The following is a 21,253-nucleotide window of genomic DNA, read 5'->3' as shown; positions in this document are numbered from 1 at the left end:
ATGCATATATTTCCAGGATTCCTGCCCTTTCCCCATCAGAAGCGGATCACATCTGGGGCCAACTGGTCCTTTACCCTGAGTTATCCATGTTGCTCCAGCCTTTTCTCCCCTTAGAAACAAAAGGTGGGGTTTTGCCAAGATTAAATGGTATTCCTTTCAAAGCCCCAAATCTGGCTCAGTTCAACACACACAAGAGGAGGCCTTTGAAGGCTCTACAGCTAATTTTCCAATAAAACAAAACTTTTTTGAATTAAGGCCAGTAAAAGAACCAACATCTTCCAAATTCAGATCCTAATCAGCTCTTTAAAAAATGGACTTACAAGCTAAGGCTTACATTGTGCTACAGACCTCAGATTTGAAAAGTGCTAGAAACTAGAACCAGGAGGTGATGGAGGTGCAGCAAGGAAATGTGGGGGTGGGGAAAGCACGGGCGTGTGCTTTTGCTTCCTATCTGCAGTTACTGAGTTCATGAGTTTGTAGGATCGCGGCCCTGTGGTTAAGTATACACTGAGCACACCTTTTTTGGTTGTTGTTAAATATTTTAAGGATTTTATATTTATGTTTAGAAAGAGGAGAAAGGAGGGAGAGAAACATCTGTGTGAGGGAGAATCATCAATTTGTTGCCTCTTGCACAGCCCCAGCTGGCCAGCATCCCAGGCACGTGCCCTGAAGGGGAATTGAACTGGTGACCTTTCGGTTCACAAACCAGCACTCAGTTCACTGAGCTGCACCAGCCAGGGCTTGCACTGAGCACAACTTTATACCAAAACTCAATAGAAATTTGGAGGTAGATATATGACACAGGGTTGCTACCCTTCAGTGATTCCCCCTCTCACCAAGCAGAGACCAACAATATGCAAATATCTGCATAGAAAGGACTTGGCACATGGTAAGGGACTCTCAGATTCACTTTCTGTCTTCTCTGTGGACTATCAGAGAGGAAAATGATGTGACCATGAGTGCTGCCCCTGGGCAGAGAGGAGCGCTTTGACCATGGAAAGGGAAAGCTCACTGTGGACCTGTGTGGCCAGCAGGACTGGCACAGTGGGAGATGGGCAGGGTGAGATGGGCCATGATGAGTGAGAATTGGCTGGGGTGGGTGGGGAGGGTGGCAGGCTTTTATCGGGGCCTCCAGTGCCAGGTCCAGTGGTTTGGCTTAGCCCAAGTTTCAGATAGGAAGTCATCTCTGAAAGTCATGGTGGAGGAAGGAGGGGGTGCTTTATGTATTAATAGGGACGTATTTTATATTTTCAAAATCAGAATTTGAACACTGGCTGGTGTGGCTCAGTGACTGAGTGCTGGCCTGTCAATCAAAGGGTCACTGGTTCGATTCCCAGTCAGGGTGAAACCAGAAAAGACACCAGTGTTTGTGCTGCCTGTCACTACCAAACCCAATAAGCAATGACAGTGATTGAATCTTTATGAGCACTTTATTCAGATGGCCAGCGATCTGAGAAGATGTGGGTTCATACCCTAACAGACCATCTTGCCTTCTCTTTCTAGGGCAGACTTTTTATAAAGGGGGAATAAACAGGGTGAGGGCTTTGAGATTCAGAAGCTGCAACATTCCTGTCCTGGGCAGTCAGCTGTTCTCAGGGCTGGTGGTCGTCTGTCTCTCCCTGGAACACAATGGCCTGGATGCCTCCACTTGTCCCCAGGCGATAATCTCTAGCAGTGCCCCAGGAGGTCGGCTGTTTNTCTCTGAAAGTCATGGTGGCAGAAGGAGGGGGTGCTTTATGCATTAATAGGGACGTATTTTATATTTTCAAAATCAGAATTTGAACACTGGCTGGTGTGGCTCAGTGACTGAGTGCTGGCCTGTCAATCAAAGGGTCACTGGTTCGATTCCCAGTCAGGGTGAAGCCAGAAAAGACACCAGTGTTTGTGCTGCCTGTCACTACCAAACCCAATAAGCAATGACAGTGATTGAATCTTTATGAGCACTTTATTCAGATGGCCAGCGATCTGAGAAGATGTGGGTTCATACCCTAACAGACCATCTTGCCTTCTCTTTCTAGGGCAGACTTTTTATAAAGGGGGAATAAACAGGGTGAGGGCTTTGAGATTCAGAAGCTGCAACATTCCTGTCCTGGGCAGTCAGCTGTTCTCAGGGCTGGTGGTCGTCTGTCTCTCCCTGGAACACAATGGCCTGGATGCCTCCACTTGTCCCCAGGCGATAATCTCTAGCAGTGCCCCAGGAGGTCGGCTGTTTTCCCAGGAGCCAGGACCCGCCTTATCTGTAGTTTCTGAAACAAAAGCTTTAACATACACACTACTTGCTAGACTTACAACTTTTTACCTTAAGCTAAAATTTTCCAAGTCTTGAATCCCCTATCAAGGGCACATGCTTGGGTTGCCATCCAGGTCCCCAGTGGGGGGGTGTGTGAGAGACAACCACATATTGATGTTTCTCTCCCTCTTTCTCCCTCCCTTCCCCTTTCTAAAATAAACAAATACATAGAATCTTTTTTAAAAAATCTGAATTTGAATGGCTGGGGTAGGGGAACATTTGCTCTTCAATTTTCAGTTTAGCCCCAAGTGCCATTCTTCCTATTGATTGCCCAATTTATACATTTGTTTTACCTGCCCAAATTCTGGTAGGAATTTGAGTTTGTGGCTCCTGCTCTGAAGGTAACAGGGAAACTGAACATTTTCAGAACAATGGAAATGGTTTCAGAACCATTACCAGTATTGTCAGATAAAGTACAGATGCCCAGTTAACTTCAGATGAACAAAAAATTTCAGATGAACAAAATATATGTCCCACTCAATAAAAATTATTCAAATTTTTAAATTTCAAACTTAATTGAACAGCCCGTTTTGGTTTTTCCCCAGCCCTACTCACGTTGCTTAAATCAGTGCGATGGAAGAGAGCTCGAGATCAAGTGTGGATGGAGAGTCTGCTCCTGCAGTAGGGCAGAGGGCTGGGCTGGAGGCGAGAGACGTTCCGGAGGCAGAATGAGCAGAACATGCACCTTGCTCAGATCTGTGGGCCCAAAGCAGAGAAGTAATCCAAGAGTTACAGAACCACAGTTCACCCTACAGCTTGGTCACTTAATCAGAAAAGATCCTCCCAGCCTCAGTTTCCCCATCACCGCCTTATAGTGTGTCATGAGGAGTAAAGAGATCATGGAAACGTCTTACAAGAGCTACACAAATGGGAGTTGTTAACCTAAATGCCCCAGCCCAGGTGCTTTCCACACAGACTAGTGCTAAAGCCATGACTCTTCCATGATGTCCTGGCCCGATTATTTGGAACACAAGGGCAAAAGGTCACCTTGTCCCATTTCTCCATGCTGCTGGGACTTGTACAGTTCCCACTCTTCTGCACAGGCACTTTAAGTTCTCAGCATTCCCTGCCCTTGGCAATCTCGACGACCTTTCCCCTGCTCTTTAATGAGCCATTACTCATTAGGGCAGAGTCGGGGACAGAGCCCCACAAGCCAGAAGCTTTGACCCTTCAGGTGGCCCTCAGTCCTTGACCAAACACCCCCTGGGTGCCGTCGAATGTGCCTGTACCCACACCTGGCTTGCGTGTGCTCAGCCACCCTGCAGAAGCCTGCTCGGAGGATGAGGAGGCCACGGGCCCTGAGACTGACCCTCCCCTCTGCCACTTTCTAACTCTGTGACTCGAGACAGATTGTGTGGCTTTTCCATCCAAATAGAAGGTTTCATTGTGTTATTTGATGTCCTTTTACTTTACTTGCTTTTTATTTTCTTCACACTCCAGTTTTATGACTAGTGTTTACACTGAAAGTGTCAACAATTCTGAGTTACAAAGGATGAAGTCACATGATGAAGTCATGTGAAACCCCTCTGGCCGGGATTTCTGAAGTCACTGTGCCACTGCACTCAGGGAGCTCTGCCTTCCTACGCAACCCCCCTCCCCCTACAGACAGTGGCCCCCACCCAGACGCTGCACCTTTTCTCGGCCTCTGTTGCTGCCTGCAGAATCCTGAGGGGCCAGTTCAAGGACCCTGGATGGCAGCACACAGAGGAAGGCAACAGAGGGGTGAAGTCTCTGGGCTTCGCCAGTTGTCAAGAGGCTTCAGGGGACACAACCTCCTCACCTCTGGAGCTCAGACTCCAATATTTAATGAGCTGACTTTGGGCGAGTCACTTCTTTGAGCCTATTTCCTCATCTCTAGAAGAGCACTGGATAGCCACAATATTGCTTTGACAGTGATCATTGAGGGGTCGTTCACTCACCTATGTATTCATGAAGCAAACACCATGTTGAATACAAACACATGAGAAGAAGACACTTGCCTAGAAGAAATCACAGTCTTACAGTGGCATCCGTCAGATCCACAGGGAACTGTCAGTTTGTTGTGACACTTGCTACAACAGCGGTATGAACAGAGTGTCGTGCGAGCTGAGCGGGGGGAAAAACTCAGGTGCAAGCGGGAAGGTCACTTCCTGGTAGAAGGGACGTAAGGGCTGGATTCAGAAAAACACATTGTAGTTCACAAGAATTTGGGAGAACACAGAAGGCTGTTCACCATGTAGAGAAGAGGGGAAAGGACATGCCCCTGAGAGGGAGTAATGCATCAAATGCTTTGATCCAGCTTGCTCTGCAGCTTCTCCAGTGACTGCACTTTCAGATCCTGAAGCAGGCCTGGCAGGAGAAAAGTGTGAGAAAGAATTTCGACAACTTCACAGCAAGGAGGCAGCCGCTTGCTTTGCGCTTGGTGAGACCCAGTCCTGGCAGCAGTCTAGGATGTGAATGAGAAAGCGGTTGGGAAAGGAACATCCAAGTCAGGATCAGGACGCCTGCCTCAGGACCCGGCCTCTGCTACCCACTCACTGGTGACCTTGACTAAGGTAATCACCCTCTCTGTGCTTCAGGTTCCTGCTTTGCGAAGGAGGATAATCATACCCACCTTGGAGTGTCGTAAGATACCCGCAGAATCATCAGCACAGTGCCTGATACACGCGTGCTCAGATATGTTTGCCACTGTTCTACCATTAGATGGGCCCCTTGAGGAAGTTATTTTACCTCAGCAAGCCCACCTTCCTCTTCCACAACATGGGAATGCCATTTGCCCTGCATGCACGAGGAGTTGATTGTGGAGTTACCGTTGTTTGATAAGGTACGAAGTTCCTATAAACCTGAGTTATGGCAGTAGAAAAGGAAGTAATCAAACCTACAGTTTTCAAATACCCTGAGTGTCTATTACTTGTAAGCCATTTTCACTTTTATCATCTCATTTAACGTTTCCTGGCAATAAACTTGCCAGGTATCATGCTGATATTCATTTTACATGTTATGAGGAGAGTCAGGGAAGGAAGGTTCATTGTAACAGATGTTCTCTGAGCAGATACTGCGAATAGAACCATGAACGAGAGAGGATCGTGGGAATTCTAGCTGAGCAGAGGGAAGAGGTGTGATGTGCGCATTGTGGTCCCAGGCGCAGCACTTAGTCCTCAGTCCCAGTCATGCTCTCACGGCTTTCAGCACGGCCTGTATGTATGCCAACCACCTCACATCTACCTGCAGCCCACCCTTCTCCTAGTTTTTCTAATACCAACCTCAGGTCCAAAAGTAAGCCTCTCTGGACCTGAGGTTTGTATTAGAAAAGCCTCTTAAGCCCTGGCTGGCGTAGCTCAGTGGATTGAGCGCAGGCCTGCGAACCACATGATCACGGTTCGATTCCTAGTCAGGGCACATGCCTGGGTTGCAGGCCAGTTCCCAGCAGGGGACTCACGAGAGGCAACCATACATTGATACTTCTCTCCTTCCCTTCCCCTCTAAAGATAAATAAATAAAATCTTTTTAAAAAAGAAAAGAAAAGCCTCTTCACAGTCTTCCAGTTTCCTTCAGCAGCAACTATTCTTTCATTGAGTTGGAGTCTTTTTCCATTCCTCTTTTTCTCTTATACCCCACAACTGAGTCTTTTTTTTATTCTCCTTTGAAAAGCATATCCAGACTCTCACCGCTTCTCTCTGCCTCCAGCTCTGCCCCCTTGCCTGACAGCAGCCTCTCTCTCCTGGACAGTGCACTACCTGGGCCTCCATTCCGCCCAGTGGCCTCCTCAATCTGTGCTCCACACAGCAGCCAGGGTGATCCCTGAGAAGGTCTGTTGGCTGCTCCAAACTCAGGAATGGCTTCCCGTTTCTCTTACATCAAGGCCAAAGTCCATAAAATGTCTGCAAAGCTCTATCCAATAAGCCCCCTTTCAACAGATGATTAAGTAATTCTCATTGTATGTCTGACTACAAGCTTGGTAAGGGAACCAAGCAGCACAGAGTGGGCACTTTATAAATATATGTTAAGTGGTGAAAATGATTATACAAGAGTGTGGTTGCCTAGTGGTTAAGTGCTGTGAACAAGAGGAAATACATAGGGAGAGAGTCAGAATTCCAGCTGGATCTTACAGCTTTGAACGGAAGCTTGTTTCACTAACACAGTGTGCAGTGGAGTGCCTGGCACAGAGTAGGTGTTTTCATCTGCTAAATTAACTGGAATCTGGGGTGACTTCAGAAAACAGAGAAAGTCTTCTCTCAGCCTGTTTCAGAAACCACCCAGCCATCACCCTCCCTCTCTCTCCATAGCACCGATGCACACCCACACACCCAAATACTCTGCTTCCCCAGTCTGCTTTGCTTAGGTTGGAGGTTTTGTGGCTCCTTAAAATGTAAATAGTTTTCAGGGAAAAGAATAAAAAGACAGCTCAAACTGGTTCTGCCAGAGAAAATAGGGGCAGGGACCCCTCCCCCCAAGCTTCACCGCTGGCGAAGGAGAGGCCACATCTACCTACAGATCTTCCGGAGGACGCCTGCTGTTTGAGAGGAGGAGGAAAGAGAGCACCATAGGCAGGAAATGGCTGCAAACAGGGAAGCTATGGAAGTCCCACCGTGCCAGTTAAGGCCGAGGGTCGCTCGAGAACTCGGAGTAAGGTTGCCCTCTGCTGGTGAACCTGTGAAACCAGTTCACAGTGGAAGAGTGCGGAGATACTAGAGCACCAAAACAACTCGACGAAATTTTAACAAATCTTAGGTTTGGCGCTTTATAAAAACGGGAGGCACGGGTCTAGCTAAGGGCGCTCTTGGGCTCATGGAATAATTTGGTCACATTGAGATGGGTCAGCAGACTGAGCCTGACGCCATCTGACGTTTGATTCACCTAACTCTCCTGCTCGGCGTTCCCGGCCCTCCAGCAACCTCGCCTGCTCGGACCTCCTCTGGGGCTTGACTCCGGGAGCCAGATGCACCCCACAGGCGTACGCGGAGGTGTGGACGCCGGGCAGGCTTTTCTCAGTGTACATCAACAAACGGCTCTGGGCCTGGTTAGCACCGCCTGGCCCTTCCCGGGCGAGCTACCGGGTCACGGCGCGCCGGCCCAGGTGGGGCACCAGAGGGCGAGAGGTGTCCGCACCCAGAGCCACCCCTTCCCGGGTGAGGTGAGGGCCCACAGGGTGCTCCAGAGGGTCCAGCGAAGCGCAGAAGGAAGGTGACGGAGCATCCGGTAGATGGAGAACGCATTTTTCTGGGAGGAGTCTAGGCTTCCTTCCGACTCAAAGTCTCCCAGTTGGAGGAAGGGGAAGACCCCGCACCAAGAGAAAGGACGCGAGGGGGGACCAGTGGGAAGGAACCCTGGCAGTCCCGCCGGCTTTCGTCGGCTTCTTTGGGCTCATTCTCCCGCAGCGGCTGGCGTCGCCAAAAACTCTGGAAGCGGGTGGGTGTCAGGACAGTGGCCGCCCCCGCCCGCTGCCCTCGCAGGAGGCCGGCGGGGCGGAGAGCGAGCTAAGAGTAGAAAGATTCCTTTAAATCCAGATCCCCTCCCGCGTCGATCTCGGACCCTGCGATGAGGCGCGGAGAGAGCGGACAACTCCCAACAGCCCTCCCCTCCCCCACCGGCTGCGCTGCTCGGGGCGGCCGCCTCTCCACCTCCTCCCTCGTGGGAATGGGCGTGTTCAAATGGAGCGCTGGGTTGCCTGGAGTACTGGCAGAATATATGGAATTTTTTTCTGCAATCGCAACTGCAGGATCGCTAACTTTCGGGACTGAGCCCCGCGCTCAGTCTCCTGGGTCTGGAGGAGTGTGAGAGTGGAGTCCAGCTTATCCTCGTTTGGGGCCTGTGCTTCGTAGGCATCATCATTTCCTCTCTGCGCGGGAGGAATCGCACAGAGCGGGCTCGGAAAGGCGCGCAATAGCCTCGGAGACCCGCGCGCGGCGCGGCCACCTGGCCCCCTCCCTGGGTTCCTGGGAACCGATGCAATCACACCACAAGCGGGACAGACTCCAGCCAGCCCAAGAAGAGGAGCGGCTTTCTCCCTACCTATCCCAGAGGAAAATAAACGGTCTATTGGCATTTCTCGCACTCCAGATTTTTAACACAATTGTTGGAGGTTGGCAGCAGTGGGCTGGGATGGAGCAGTTCCCCTCCCGGAGCAGACCTGCCCACTTCCAGACCAGTAGCGAGTCGGCGCCTGGCCCAGCCAGCCCTTCTGGAACAAAGCCCCTTTGTCCCCCACCCCGCCTTGGGCCTAGTGCTGTCCCTCCACCCTCTGGGCTCCCTCCCTGTAGAGGATTACAAACAGCGCCACAAACCTCACTTGTTTCCCTGGGGAAGTGAGCACCCTTCCTAGTCACTGGGAGAGAGTGCGGGGAAAGGGAAGTTTCCTGTGCTCTCAGTGAGCGCCAGCACTTGAAGCCTGCCTGACAGCCCACGCGGAGGAGTTTTTACCGCAGTTAAGTGATGTACTTTGGTCGAGGTCACATGATGGGTAAATGGTAGAGGGAGTCTCAAATCCAGCTCTGTTTTAGAGGCATTACAGATGTATGTGTTTATACATACATAAGTGCACGAATATATATTTCTTTTCTTCCCATGAATGACCTTTTGATACTGTTCCCGTCCAGGCTAGATCATTCAGACCTTGGCTAGCATTTGCTTGACTCCAGTTCTTCCACCTGCCCCAGTGAACAACATCTCCCCCCCCACTCCTTCACCGCCCCCCCCCTTTTTACCTGGCCAACATCCTTGGGTTTTTTGTAGCACTCAGGGCTCTGACTCATATGGTATGGCCGGTGCCTAATCATTTGGTTCTGAGTAGCCAGTGCTTTTTTCTCTCCGGTGTGCCTTCACAATGCTCTCCCCACACACACACCACCCCTCCCTCAATGCACTTCCAGGGCCTGGGGGGATCCATTCCCTCCCATCTGCTCTGCAGAAAGGCAGAGCCTCAGGGGTATGGTGGACGATGGTTAACTGCCATCCCTTTAAGGAACTATTGGCAGCATCCACAGTTGTCCACAAGGACTAGAGCCAGTCCCAGATCAAGGATGGTTGCCAAATGCGCAGGCAGTGGATTCTGGCTGTGGAGTCACTATGGGAGGGACCACAGTACAGACTGAATGATGACTCCTGAGTGAATATTACCATGGGACATTGTTTATTTGGTGGGAGGAAAAATGAGGCACTTTCACTCACAGCTCCTCCATACATCACAAGATTCACCCTCCCCTTCCCTGCACGCCTCCTCCATTTGCATTGGCTGTGACCTCTTCTTCTTGTGCGATGAATCAGTACAGATGGGAAGTTTGCTGTACCAATACCAAAAGTCATCAAATAAGTTGAATTAAATGAATAAAAATAAAATGCCCAGGACTGGGGTAACTGACCGATGCAAAATCTGGATGGACCCTGAACGTTTGGATCAACCAAAAGCAAGGCCAGGGTCATGTATGTGGGGTTCATGGACCTTGGTAACCTCAAGACAGGAGGATCAAAGCGAAAAGTGTGTGGGCTCCAACTTACTGTAGAATCTGGGTTCTTAACGCTACTATTACTCAACATCCCAGAGCTTCAGATTCATCTTCCATTAAAAACATTATTGTTTTTTATCTTGACAGGGTTGTTGTGAAAAGCCGATGAAATACTATATTTGAAAGTTCCTGGTGGATACTCAGTATATGTTCATTTCATTGTTGAGAATTGTTAGAAATAAAGTGGACAGTTACTTCTGTCATCACATGTCAAACCTCTGGAAAGACAACCCACCAGAGGCCCTTGGGCGCGTCCCGAAGGATCTGCAAACCCTGGGAAAGGAGGGAGGGGTAGCAGAATGAGGACTCGGGGCCCAGGGGCACATTTCCCTCTTGGTTTCTCGGTTTGGGTGCTTTTCTCAAAAAAGAGGGAGGAAGCATGGTGGTCTGGCAGCACGAATATGTCTTGGCAATATTTTAAAACTTGCGCCTTCTCTGATAAGTGTACCCGACTTTAGTCCTCACCTCTTTTTTCTCTCTCTCTCCCGTCTCATCCCATTGCCCTAGGATCTCAATTGGGCCTTTTGAATCTCAGTTCCATCGTCAGAAAAGCTTGTAGTTGGCATAATTCACACAGTCATGATACGTATTAAGTGAGATAACTTATAAGCAATAAATTAGTTCTATCTTCCTTATCTCATCGTTTCCTCTTCCTCATTGACTTCTGATTTTCTTGGCTTCTCCTTCTTCCTATTCCCCAGAGAAAGTGAAGCCGAGGCTAGACCGGGTGCAGATGTGAGGAGTCGGTCAGGGGATTGTGTGACCCCTTTATTCATTCCTCCCTCTGTGGACAATACCCTGTGACGATGAGCATCGTTATGGTTGGCTCTTAACATCTTTTCTGCTAACAGTCTTTCACCTCCAGCCTCTACTAGTGAATAGCTCTTGAATTACTTACTTTGGGGAACTCCTCATTGGGTGTGTGGTCACCATTTGGAATCCTAGAGCAAATAAATTCAATACTGTAAGTTGATTCAATTTGAGGCCATGCCTAAACCCAACAACATTAAAAATGTACCAGCCTAAGCTGCGGGCTCCTTGGGCAAGTTATATAGAGAGACTGGCAGTGTTTATCTTAGCTTTTTGTTTGGGCTTAGAGATATGGCTTCTTCTGAGGATTTTCTGAGAGTCCAGGCCCCGAATATTCTAGCATTCTATGGGCAAAGACCCTCGAAGTCCAGCGCAGGTCTGGCTGCCCTTACACATAAGTGCTCCTCCCTCTGTGCTGCTGCCTCCCTCTGTCGTTCCATCCTGATTGATTGCTTTTTGCATTTGTTTACATGGTAACTATTTGCTGGGATGGATGCCTGCTATGGGGGTCGAGTTGGTAATAAAGGTCCAGACATTTTCCCCCAATCCGGGACAACTCTGAAGGGTTATTTTAGCTTCAAAGCTCTCCATGGGCCTGCTGAGTTCTTTGTTCTGACTGTATCACAGCCCACCTCTTCTTAGGCTGATCCTCTGTCTGTCCTTCCCATAGCAGGTGTTGGCCCCGAGCACCCCGCAGTTGCTCCCCTCACGCCACTCTCATCTCAGAGCCTGCTTCCCGAGCTCGGTCTGCACCATGGAGCAGCACAGAAAGCGGGCTGAGACGTACCTGTGCTTAAATCCTGGCTGTGTCATTTAGTGGCTGGCTGACGCCGGGCAACTTGTTTAACCTCTCTAAATGTTCCTTTTCATCTGAGGAAAACAGAGCATTATGTATATAACGCATTTATATATAGTGCATAAGTACCTGGACCACAGAAGCAGCTCAGCAAATGTAGTTCTTCCCTTGGTGGTATTTCTCGTGCATGACACTGCAAATCCTACCAGAACTCACTTCTAGTTTATAAGTGTTACTAGATTTTATGTCTTTACATTCTTAAACATAATACTGCATCTTTTAAAGGGGTGACTCGTTATTGAAGTTTTAGAACACTGTCTGAAGTGAAGCATACGGTTAAGGCATCAGAGGGCATACAGGTTTGGGTCACCTTAAATAAGCAGGCTCACTGTATGACCTAGCCAACTGTTCCAAAATGTTTTTACCTATAAAATGGGATATTAACAGTATGGACTAATGGCAGGTGCTATTTTCCTGAAACACCTACATCCACGTTTCCTATCCCAGCTGCTCTTCTGAAATGACCTTGCATTCCTCCACCAATAGATAAAGTCCAATTCCTGTCCCCTTGTAACTGGACTGGCCTCAGTGACTTGCTTGACCATTAGCACAAATAGAAGCAAAGTTCTGGAACTTCCAAAGCCAGTCCATGAGGCTAATCATTCTGCCTGGGTCTCTGGTAGTGTATTCTGCTGCAGCTCAGCCACCATGCTGTGGAAAAACCAAGCTTTGGAGAGGCCGTGGTGTAGGTGTCTGCCTAACAGCCAGCAAGAGCTGTCAGCCAAGGGCATGAGCCGTCGGAAATGGCCAGCCCTTTGGGCCTTCCAATGCCTGTGGCTCCGGCCAACATCTGACTACAACCCCATGAGAATGGCCCCACTGAGCACAGTCAGCCTACAAGCCGTGACGGACAGTGATAAACTGTTGTTATGAGCCGTCTAGTTACCTGGCGGTTTGTTACACGTGCAGCAATAGAAACAAACACACTCTCTCCTAGGGTGGTTGTGAAAGTTAAATCAGATAAGGCATACAAATTGATTAACAAAATACTCAGTAAATATTACTACATTTATTGAAAAGGGCGAGCTAATTGTAAGGGGAGACAAAACGTGAGTACAAATAACCCAATACTAAGCAGGCATTGTTTGATTGCATATTTAGGGAGCACCTGCCACATGCCAGGCTCTCTACATGGTCATGACATCTCTGAGTAGCAGAGAAGCCTGGAATTCTTCTAGCTCAGCCTCTCATCCAGTGAGGACATTCCTTTTTGAATGTTTGTTCAACCCAACAATTATTTATCAATCCTGCCTTGTGCCAGGAAGTGTGGTGGATGGTAAGGCTGGGTAGTGCTGTGACTGGGACACAGTCCAGTACCGGGGGCAGACACGCAGGTGGTTTCTGCACAGCGCAAGGCCCTCAGAGGAGGGGGACATGTTTTCCCCGCGTCACATGGGGTGCGTTGTCTCACTGTCGGCCAACTCTGGTATATATTCTCCGTGTGTCAACTTGTATTTTGAGTGGCAGTTCTTTGCCTTCCTGCTCCATATCCTAAAGGTGGCTATTTACACATCCACTCACCCATCCCACTCAATCTGACCCTTGGGACGGAAGGCGGGCTTTGCCTGGTACCTGAACACCAGCCCACAGGCTCTTTGAGGGCAGTGCCTGGGCCTTGTCCATCACTGGGGCCTGAACTCCTAGAGCAATTAAAAAAAAGAAGAAGGAGAAAGTGAAAAAAAGAAAACAACAACCAAAACATGCCTCCCATTATGTGTGGGTTCAAAAAACATGCCAAAGATTCCTTTCATTCAGGTTCATTTCAAACAACAGCAGTACAGAAAACTACCAGCATCAGCTTTCTCTCAGGCTTCACAAGCAACACTATGATTTTAATAGGCTGGGATTTTCATTGGTGGGTGAAACCCGTTTTTTAAAACCCCCGAAAAGTTCACTTTGAGCTTAGTACAGCGAAGTACTTCCTGAGCCAACTGATGAGCCATCGCTGTTTCCCACGCACCGTCACATTTTATGGTTTCTGAAAATGATCTTTAAAATTGTTTTCCACACCATGAGCTTCATACAGATCGAAGGGCAGGGACTTTTATTTTAAATGATACACTTAAGTTCTATGTCACATTTGAGAAAGCTCTCGTCTTCTATTCTTCAGAAACAGAACAAAAATACGACCCGCCGGAGCGGAGACGCAGCCCCGGGAATTGGACCCTTTTTCCCAGCCTCGCTCACTCCCAGGTGTCGGGGGCAGAGGCACTTTACACTAAGTTGGGGAGGTTCGCTTGACTGCCTCCCAGTGTGCCTTTGACCCTAAGTCACATCCCTTCTCCTCATTCCCTTCCTCCTTATATAAACATATCATCACTTATTTGTTTGTATTGTTTCCCTACATCACTGCAACTGTAGTTTATATAAACACAGTACAGGGCTCTTTTATTTACAATTTATCGTATTTTTGTTGCTATCATATAGTTGTACCATGGCAAAGGGGAACCTTGTTTAATCAGCTCTAGAGATAGGGCATCCTCTGTGCAAAATCACCCCCAAATATAGAAAATCGCAAGGAAAAAAACCTGGTGGGGGAGGGGCAGAGTTTTACATGGGCAGAGGGGGAGGAACGTTTCCAGGGACTTCAGAGACAACGGGGACCTCTTGTCGGGGAGCCGGGTGCGCTGCGCACTGTCGACTCAGGCGAGGAGGATAAAGTCCCTCTCTCACCAGAACGCCCACTCAAGGGAAAGATTATTTGCGTGATGAAGGGGGGAATACAATAGTTTTCAGGGATAACCTCTACTTACTTTTTTTCAATAATTAAAAAGAATCAAAAATAGATGCTGGCGTTTCTTTACTGACTGGCTGCATTTTCATTATATTCAAAACTCTCTCTCTCAGGGGGGACGGATATTGTTTCTCTTTATTGATTTCTTTTTTGCTCTTTTCACTGACCTAGTAAAAGTCAACTCCCAACGTTGTTCTTACTCATCCTTTTTTAAAAAGCAACATCATGTCCTTCCATAAGTTAGCATGTGGAGAAATCCCTAAACAGTGTCTAACTTCTCACAGTGAGTAACTCTGAAATTCAGTCCCCGTGGAAGTGTGCTGGAGAGAGAGGTGTGTGAACAATCAGATCACTTGCCTTATCTTCTTTGTCCAGCCCAACCGCTTGGAGTGGAGCCCTGTGTAGAGCAGCCTCAACATGCTTTTCTGGGCAAGAACATGGTTCAAGGGGCTGCGGCATCTGAGCACTTGCAACAGTATCACGGACCTGCAGCTGGACTTCATACCCCCCCACTGAGCAGCCTGCAGGGAGTCAGGAGGCAGGCCAGGATGGCTCACAACAGCACTGCCTAATGGAGGCTATTTAGGAAGCACATTGCATGTGACCAGCAACGGGCTAAACACTTTTCATCCATCTCACTCTTCACAACGTAGTAATAACTGGTCATAAATGAATAATTCCCCAGGGTCACAGGGTTCCGGGAACGTGTAAGTAAACAAAGAGGCAAGGACACCTGATCAACTGATCGGTCTGAGGGTCTACTTGACCGTGAGTTGGTTGAGGATAGGTTCTTCAGCTGACGCAGTTTTATCTCTGCAGACCAATGCGCTAGAAGACTTACTAGACAGTTTCTGGACAGCAGCTTAAATGGGCCTCAAAGCTGAAGGGAGCAAGAGAGATTGGGTTGCTCGTAGAGCAAGGAAAATTGCAAGATGCAAAACCACCCATAAACAATTGTGGCCATCACTGTGCTGTGGACAGCATTACAACACTGGGGGTGGGGTTAGAGGCACTGACATCTAGGGACCTTGGATATTCAGAAGCACTTGGGAACTCCCCAGTGTGGCTCCTCTGGCCTGAGCCCTTCCACAGGGAACGTTCCCTGGTCAGCCTAGGAAGAGCCTTCGATTGCTCTTTGGAAGCACTTGGGCCCCCTTGCTGAGAGTCTCTGCCAAAGCTTACTGCTGGGTTCTTCCTGTCCTGACTCCAGCACAGGTGTGCCCACGACGTCACAAGCTGGTACAGCCTGGGTTTCACTGTAAGCCTCCACCGGTGGCCTCGGGGAGAACACCCGGTCTTCCCAGTGTGCAAACAGTCTTTTGCATTTGAAGGGCAGCATAATTGTAAGTAAAAAAAGAGCAGCCAGTGGCAAGCTCCACGTGGAGCTGTTTTTTCTCCTGACTGTAGATGGACAACTTTGCAAACCTCAAAGGAAGCAGCCTGGTCAGCTCCAAGCTCTTGGCTGACTTGGTCCCCTTCCCTTGGTGGGTCAGTCATGATTGGCACTAACTGTACAGCTAACAGCCAGTCACACCAGCAGCATGACAGGTATTGTGAGGCCAGGGCTGGTGGACACGATGCCCACAGTGACCATTTGCACATTGTGTGCACATTGATCACTTTTCTTTAGCTGACCTGGACGAAGTGACTCTCAAACTTGGGATGTGCTGGAACATGGGGAGCTCGCCCAGGCACGGCTGCCGATGCAGCTTCCCCGTGAAGCTGTGGAAGGTATGCCGGGCTTGGCTGCTCTGCGTGCTGCCCTGCCACAGCGTCCTGTTGCCTCCCTTTTTCTTTTCTTTCTTTTCTCTTTCCTTCCTTCCTTCCCTCCTCCCTTCTTTCCTCTTTGTTTTTTTTTTTTTTTTTCAAAGAGAGATCGAGAGAGGAAGGCAGAGATAGAGAAAAAGATTAAGTTGTTGCTCCACTTATCGGTGCATTCACTGGTGGCTTCTTGTATGTGTCCTGACCAGGGATCAAGCCGGCAACCTTGGCGTATAGGGCGGAGGCTATAAGCAACTGATCTCCGTCTTTCATTAAGACTGCTGCACGCCCTCTAGTCTGAACCACAGCCTGCTGTGGGCCAGGCTGCCTAGAAGGTTTTGCTGCCCGTTGTGATCTGCAGCCAGTACGCACAGCCCCTCGTCCTCTTCCTCCTGCAGGAAGCAACGGCGTCCTCCTGCAAAGAGCTGCCCAACAAGGGCATGGAGAGTACTTGGCCTGTGTTTTAAAGAGAAGTTAAAAACCAAAGTATCTGGGTTAGATGTAGTCCACTGATAAAGGCGAAATAGCTTTCTAAATCACAAGGCACCTTGTATCTGTAAATGGCACCATTATAGGTCCTAAGTCAAGCTGCGAGTCTGTGGGGCACTCTTGTAGCCATCTACCTTGAAGTCCCTTCTCTGTCTTTCCCATGACATCCATCCATGGCCAAGGCTGGGCCACTCGTGTCACCGCACCTTCCAGGCCACGGTGATCAGCCCAGGATGGATTGTACTCATTTGGGAGGAAAGGGAAGGGGAGAAGAAGAGAAGAGAAAAAGAAAACTTCCTGGGAATTTTCTTCGCCAGAGCTAACAGGGCTTTCCTTCCTCTCTGGATATGAGGCCGTGGAGGTAAGGACCCAGAGCTGCCTGTGACCTTGCTCCTGTGACCAGCTCCTGGCTGTGTAAACAAAGACCCTCTGCTCCAGGGCGGAGTGAAGACAACACAGAGAGTGTGACAGAAGCGGGTCATCACATGAGTCCCTGGTATCAATAAGCTTTTGTTGCAAGATCCAGTAAATTTGGAACTAGGCTAGCTTTTCTTAAAAAAGGGTTTCTGTTGTATGCAACCAAAGGAATCCTGTCAAACACATTTCGCCATCTTGAAATACAGTGGGAGCTGATGAGTTTCCATCAATTTTTGACACATTCCCCTCATATCTGGTTCATGGATAGAGGTTACAGGGTTAGGAAATGAGCCTTGAGAGGAGAGATGGAAACATGCCGGTGGGGGTTCAGGGAGGAGAGCCAGCCCTGTGCAGAACTCCGTGTTCATTTGGCACCACAGCCTGAGAGGTTTTCTCAGATCTGAAAGCACAGACGTGGGCTCTGATGAGCTTCGAGGAGTTATGTGATTTAGAAAAAAAGGATTCACACAAGGATGCCTGAGAGGTTAAGGGCAACAGCACAGTGATATTCAACTAATTTACACTGAAAAACAGAGGTGATGTATAGACTGAAACACTTCTAATAGTATTTTTCTTAAAGATTTTATTTACTTATTTTTAGAGAAGAGGGACGGAAGGAGAAAGAGAGGAAGAGAAACAGCAATGTGTGGTTGCCTCTTGCAGGTCCCCTACTGGGGGTCTGGCTTGCAACCTGGGGACGTGCCCTGACTGGGAATCAAACTGGTGACCCTTTGGCTTGCAGGCCTGTGCTCAATCCACTGAGCCATACCAGCTGGGGCTCTATTAGTGTCTTAATATTGATACATTATGTTCTGAAGCTACATACAAAACCAAAACATAATCAAAAGCTACTTTGTTAAAATTTGTTGTGATAAAGCATTGTCAAGGGGGGTTGAAATCGACGTGTTCGCCATACTCTAGTCATAAAGGTAAACCAACAAAGGAAGGCAGGTCATGATAGAAGAACAGGACTGAAAAAAGGCATTAGGTAAATTGAGGGTTAATGACATTGAGCTAAAAATAACTTGATACAATCATTAGACAAGGCGGGTGATGTAGCCTTTAGAATTGGAAATAATCATAGTTCAAGTCCCAGGCCTTTTTCTCTCCTGGATAATACTCATATGTGCACAGCCAGAGTCTGTCTCAGTGATTTTTCTCCCTGTGCTACACTGTGGCTCGTCCACAACTTTTCTGCTGGAGACATTTTTTCCCACATAAATCTCACTGCGCTCAATGGGATTACCAGGTTGTGGTGCAGCGCAGTGGCCCCCAACCCTTTCGGCTCAGGAGTGCACATTGTGTGTCCCTCTCCCTGACTCTGCTTTCAGTGACATCATACTGGCAGCTTGAAACCAGCCTTTCGGGGGGGCAGTATTTACACTACAGAAATTGGCAAACACTATAAATCAGGGTTTATTCTCACCCCCGCAAAGCTGGCTGTTCATTAACTAGCACACCACTATTTAGGAGTACAGCGGGCCAACAGCCTTGCTACTTCTTTCAGGCGTGTATTTCCACTTTGGTCCATTGCAGGGCAGTGAATGACTGACACGCAGAGAATGATTTTTGGCGTTATTTCTTAGAGGGCAGCTCGCTGTGTCTTGGCCCCCACATTAAAGGGCTCGCCCGGCTATGGCTGCGGCCCTGTGGGAAGCTGGTCTGGGACAGAACCCTGACCATCGCACAGTGCTTCCCACCACCCTCTCACCTATCAAAACTATTTCTGGGTGTTGTTCCAGCTACTGGGAAGGACTCCATAAAACCATTTATTCTAAGTTAGTATTGACACAATGTACTGACTTGCCTCGGACTATTTGTATTTTCATTGGAAACAGAATTTAAGGGAGGACAGCCAAAGGGCGAGATTTCTAGCAGCACTGCAGAGACTGCTGCGGGAGTTATTTGGGAGTAGGGAGTGTTAGGGTGTCTCTCTCTTTTTTTTTTGGTTGATTCTTAAATGAGTCTGGACCAGGGCTTGAACCCACAACCTCCTCCATCAGGATGACTCTCCAACCAACTGAGCAACCGGGCCAGGGCAGGATATTTCTTAAATGCTCTCAGGTTGGCTACCACCTAAGGGTAACCCCGCCAACTAATTTTGCAAGTCTGGGAAGGAATGCTATTAATAATGACGATGACGATGATGATGTGGATGACGATGGTCCACTGTCCTTCTTGACGGTGTCCCAGGGGATTTCTCTGACTTTGGTAATCCTCAGACAAGAGAGATAAGTTGACAAAACTTGATCAGAATCTCCGTGTCTCGATCATATAAAAGTACTTGCTGAAAAGCAAAGATTTATTGCTTACAATTTGGCAGACCCTAACGGTGGTCCTGATCTGCAAATATACCAATGGCAACATCCAGAAAAGGTGCCGTAACCTGAAGGCAGTGAGCTCAGTCAGGTCTTGTGCCTCCCGGGGCACCCTCCCCTTTGACCAGACTGCGGATCCTTCACCTCTGGAACTCCCACTGCCCTGCAAGTTGACTGCTAAGTCCAGGGCACAGGACACACCTGGATTTGTCTAATCAATGTATACCTTGAGGAAACACACTCAGGACAACCTTCAGACACATAATCCAGGAGCCGCTTGCTGCCTGGTGTGCTTGGGGGCGAATGACTCGGTGGCAGGCCTGGGCTGGCCTACAGTTCGCAGGCTGCCAGGAGACGCCCAGGCAGCTCCTGCCAGTTCTCAGAGGCTCCCCTGGGACTCTTCACTCTCTGGTACCTGCTTCTTGTTCAGCTCTTACTGTTTTATGACTCATACGGTGTCTTCTAGTCAATGCCTATTGTTTTAGGGATTCGGTTGACTCATGCAGGAGGGAAGCAAAGAGGTACGAGGTGGGTGCAGAGCAGTCTACTGAAGAGAGGGTTTATTGTGTTTTAAGAAAATAGGACTTCGGGATAAAAGGCAGAATTCTGAGGATCTTCAGTTCAAAATCTTCCCAGAGCATCATGTTCAACATCAACCATCAAGCCCATTTTTTGTGTGAATGTAAATGTGAATGGCTTAGCCATTTACTGCTTTAATTTTCACTTATGTCTACTGCTCACAAAGCAGTAGACATGAGCGAATATTCTGAATAACTGCTTTAATTTTCATTTACATCGACTCACCTTCTTAAAAATGAACCATGCAATGATTTTTAGGGAAATAGAACCAATCCCGGGGCCTCGTAAAATAATATATCTTCATATTTCTATGGTACTTTATACTTTACAAAGCATATTGTCTCATTTGACCCTTACAAAAACCCATGAGGTTGATACTTTTGTTATCCACATTTTCCACAGAGGGAATGAAAGCTCACAGAGGTTTCGTGCCTTTCCCCAAAGTGTGGTAGAGAATGAAAACGCGAACCCCAACTGCACGGCCCAGAGAGCAGGCTTGAAAACAAGTGAACCCCAAACCTTATACCACAGCCCTTCATAGAAACACTTTTGTGCAGAATTTATTGATTTTGAACTTCATTTTCCTTCCAAAGATGCCAGAAATACCAAAGGCTCTGGTCAGAGCCTGGCCTGCCCTGCACCCCCAGTGTCTGAGGGCTGGTTATTTACAGCGACCTTCCAAGTCAGAGCAGTATTGATCAATACAGTGCTGGAGGGAACGTCTCTTGGCACTCATAAAGTCTGAAAAAATCTATTTTTTTTTACTGAATATTGGCCTATCTCAGCGAGTATAGCCTTTTCCTCCCCCAAAGAGAGCCGAGCCTTCCCTAGGGAAAGAGGACGGAACCCCTGGACTCCGGCGGTCAGCGTCCTGAGGACGGCGGACGCCCTGCTGACATGCTGGGCTCACGCAGTGCTCGGGAAGACGCGACGGGTCCCTGTGGGTGCTGGGACTCCTGAAGACTCGGGGTCTGTATGACTCAGTCTGTCCAATTCAGATGAAAAGGAAACCTAAAATTTTTTCAGACGGGCAAGGAGTGTCCAACATCATACTTGTCTTCAGGGAAGGCCTACCCTTGTCCGTGAGAATCTTAATGGGGTGCAAAACATCTGCAGGCCCCCCTCCCCCGCCGTCACCACATTATTTTACACTTTCTAAAAGCCCCTATCATTAAGCAGGAATTACATTTTTTCATGCTTTTAAAATCATGTGAAGTTTAACTCCGGGTGGTTGTATGGGCCAAACTCCCCTTGTTACCTGTGTAAACTTCTCCCCCACCACCCCAGAGCCTTGTGCTTGTATTTGATGTTCTCAGCAGAAAGGACCTGTCTGGCTGGGCCTGCCTTCAAAGCTGCCCACAGGGAAGGGGTTCTGGGTTGGAAAAGTGATCTTTCTGGAGTGTGACTGTTTCAAGACAAAGGGAGCAAGCAAGTGCTGAAGGGTCAGATCTTACAAACCTGGGAGGTACAGAATGCATGCATCACTTGGAGTGGGAGGCAGAGAGGAGATGCCCAGCC

At 48.5% G+C, this 21,253-nt stretch overlaps 1 long non-coding RNA gene across 1 annotated transcript; it reads right to left on the bottom strand.

The window, feature by feature from the left end:
- Window positions 1–2,220: 2,220 nt before the first annotated feature.
- Window positions 2,221–8,768, bottom strand: LOC118975683 (uncharacterized). Its single transcript, XR_005064113.1, has 4 exons — window positions 8,554–8,768; window positions 5,805–5,807; window positions 4,210–4,715; window positions 2,221–2,258 (listed from the first exon to the last, which is right to left on the bottom strand). It is a non-coding gene; the product is annotated as an uncharacterized LOC118975683 (long non-coding RNA).
- Between the last annotated feature and the right edge of the window lie 12,485 nt (window positions 8,769–21,253).

The sequence above is a fragment of the Sturnira hondurensis genome, unplaced genomic scaffold, assembly GCF_014824575.4.
Source record: "Sturnira hondurensis isolate 20B ecotype Veracruz unplaced genomic scaffold, ASM1482457v3 Scaffold0020489, whole genome shotgun sequence".
Lineage (NCBI taxonomy): Eukaryota > Metazoa > Chordata > Mammalia > Chiroptera > Phyllostomidae > Sturnira > Sturnira hondurensis.
The sequence above is the reverse complement of the archived record's forward strand: the minus strand, read 5'-3'. Positions and strand labels throughout refer to the sequence as shown.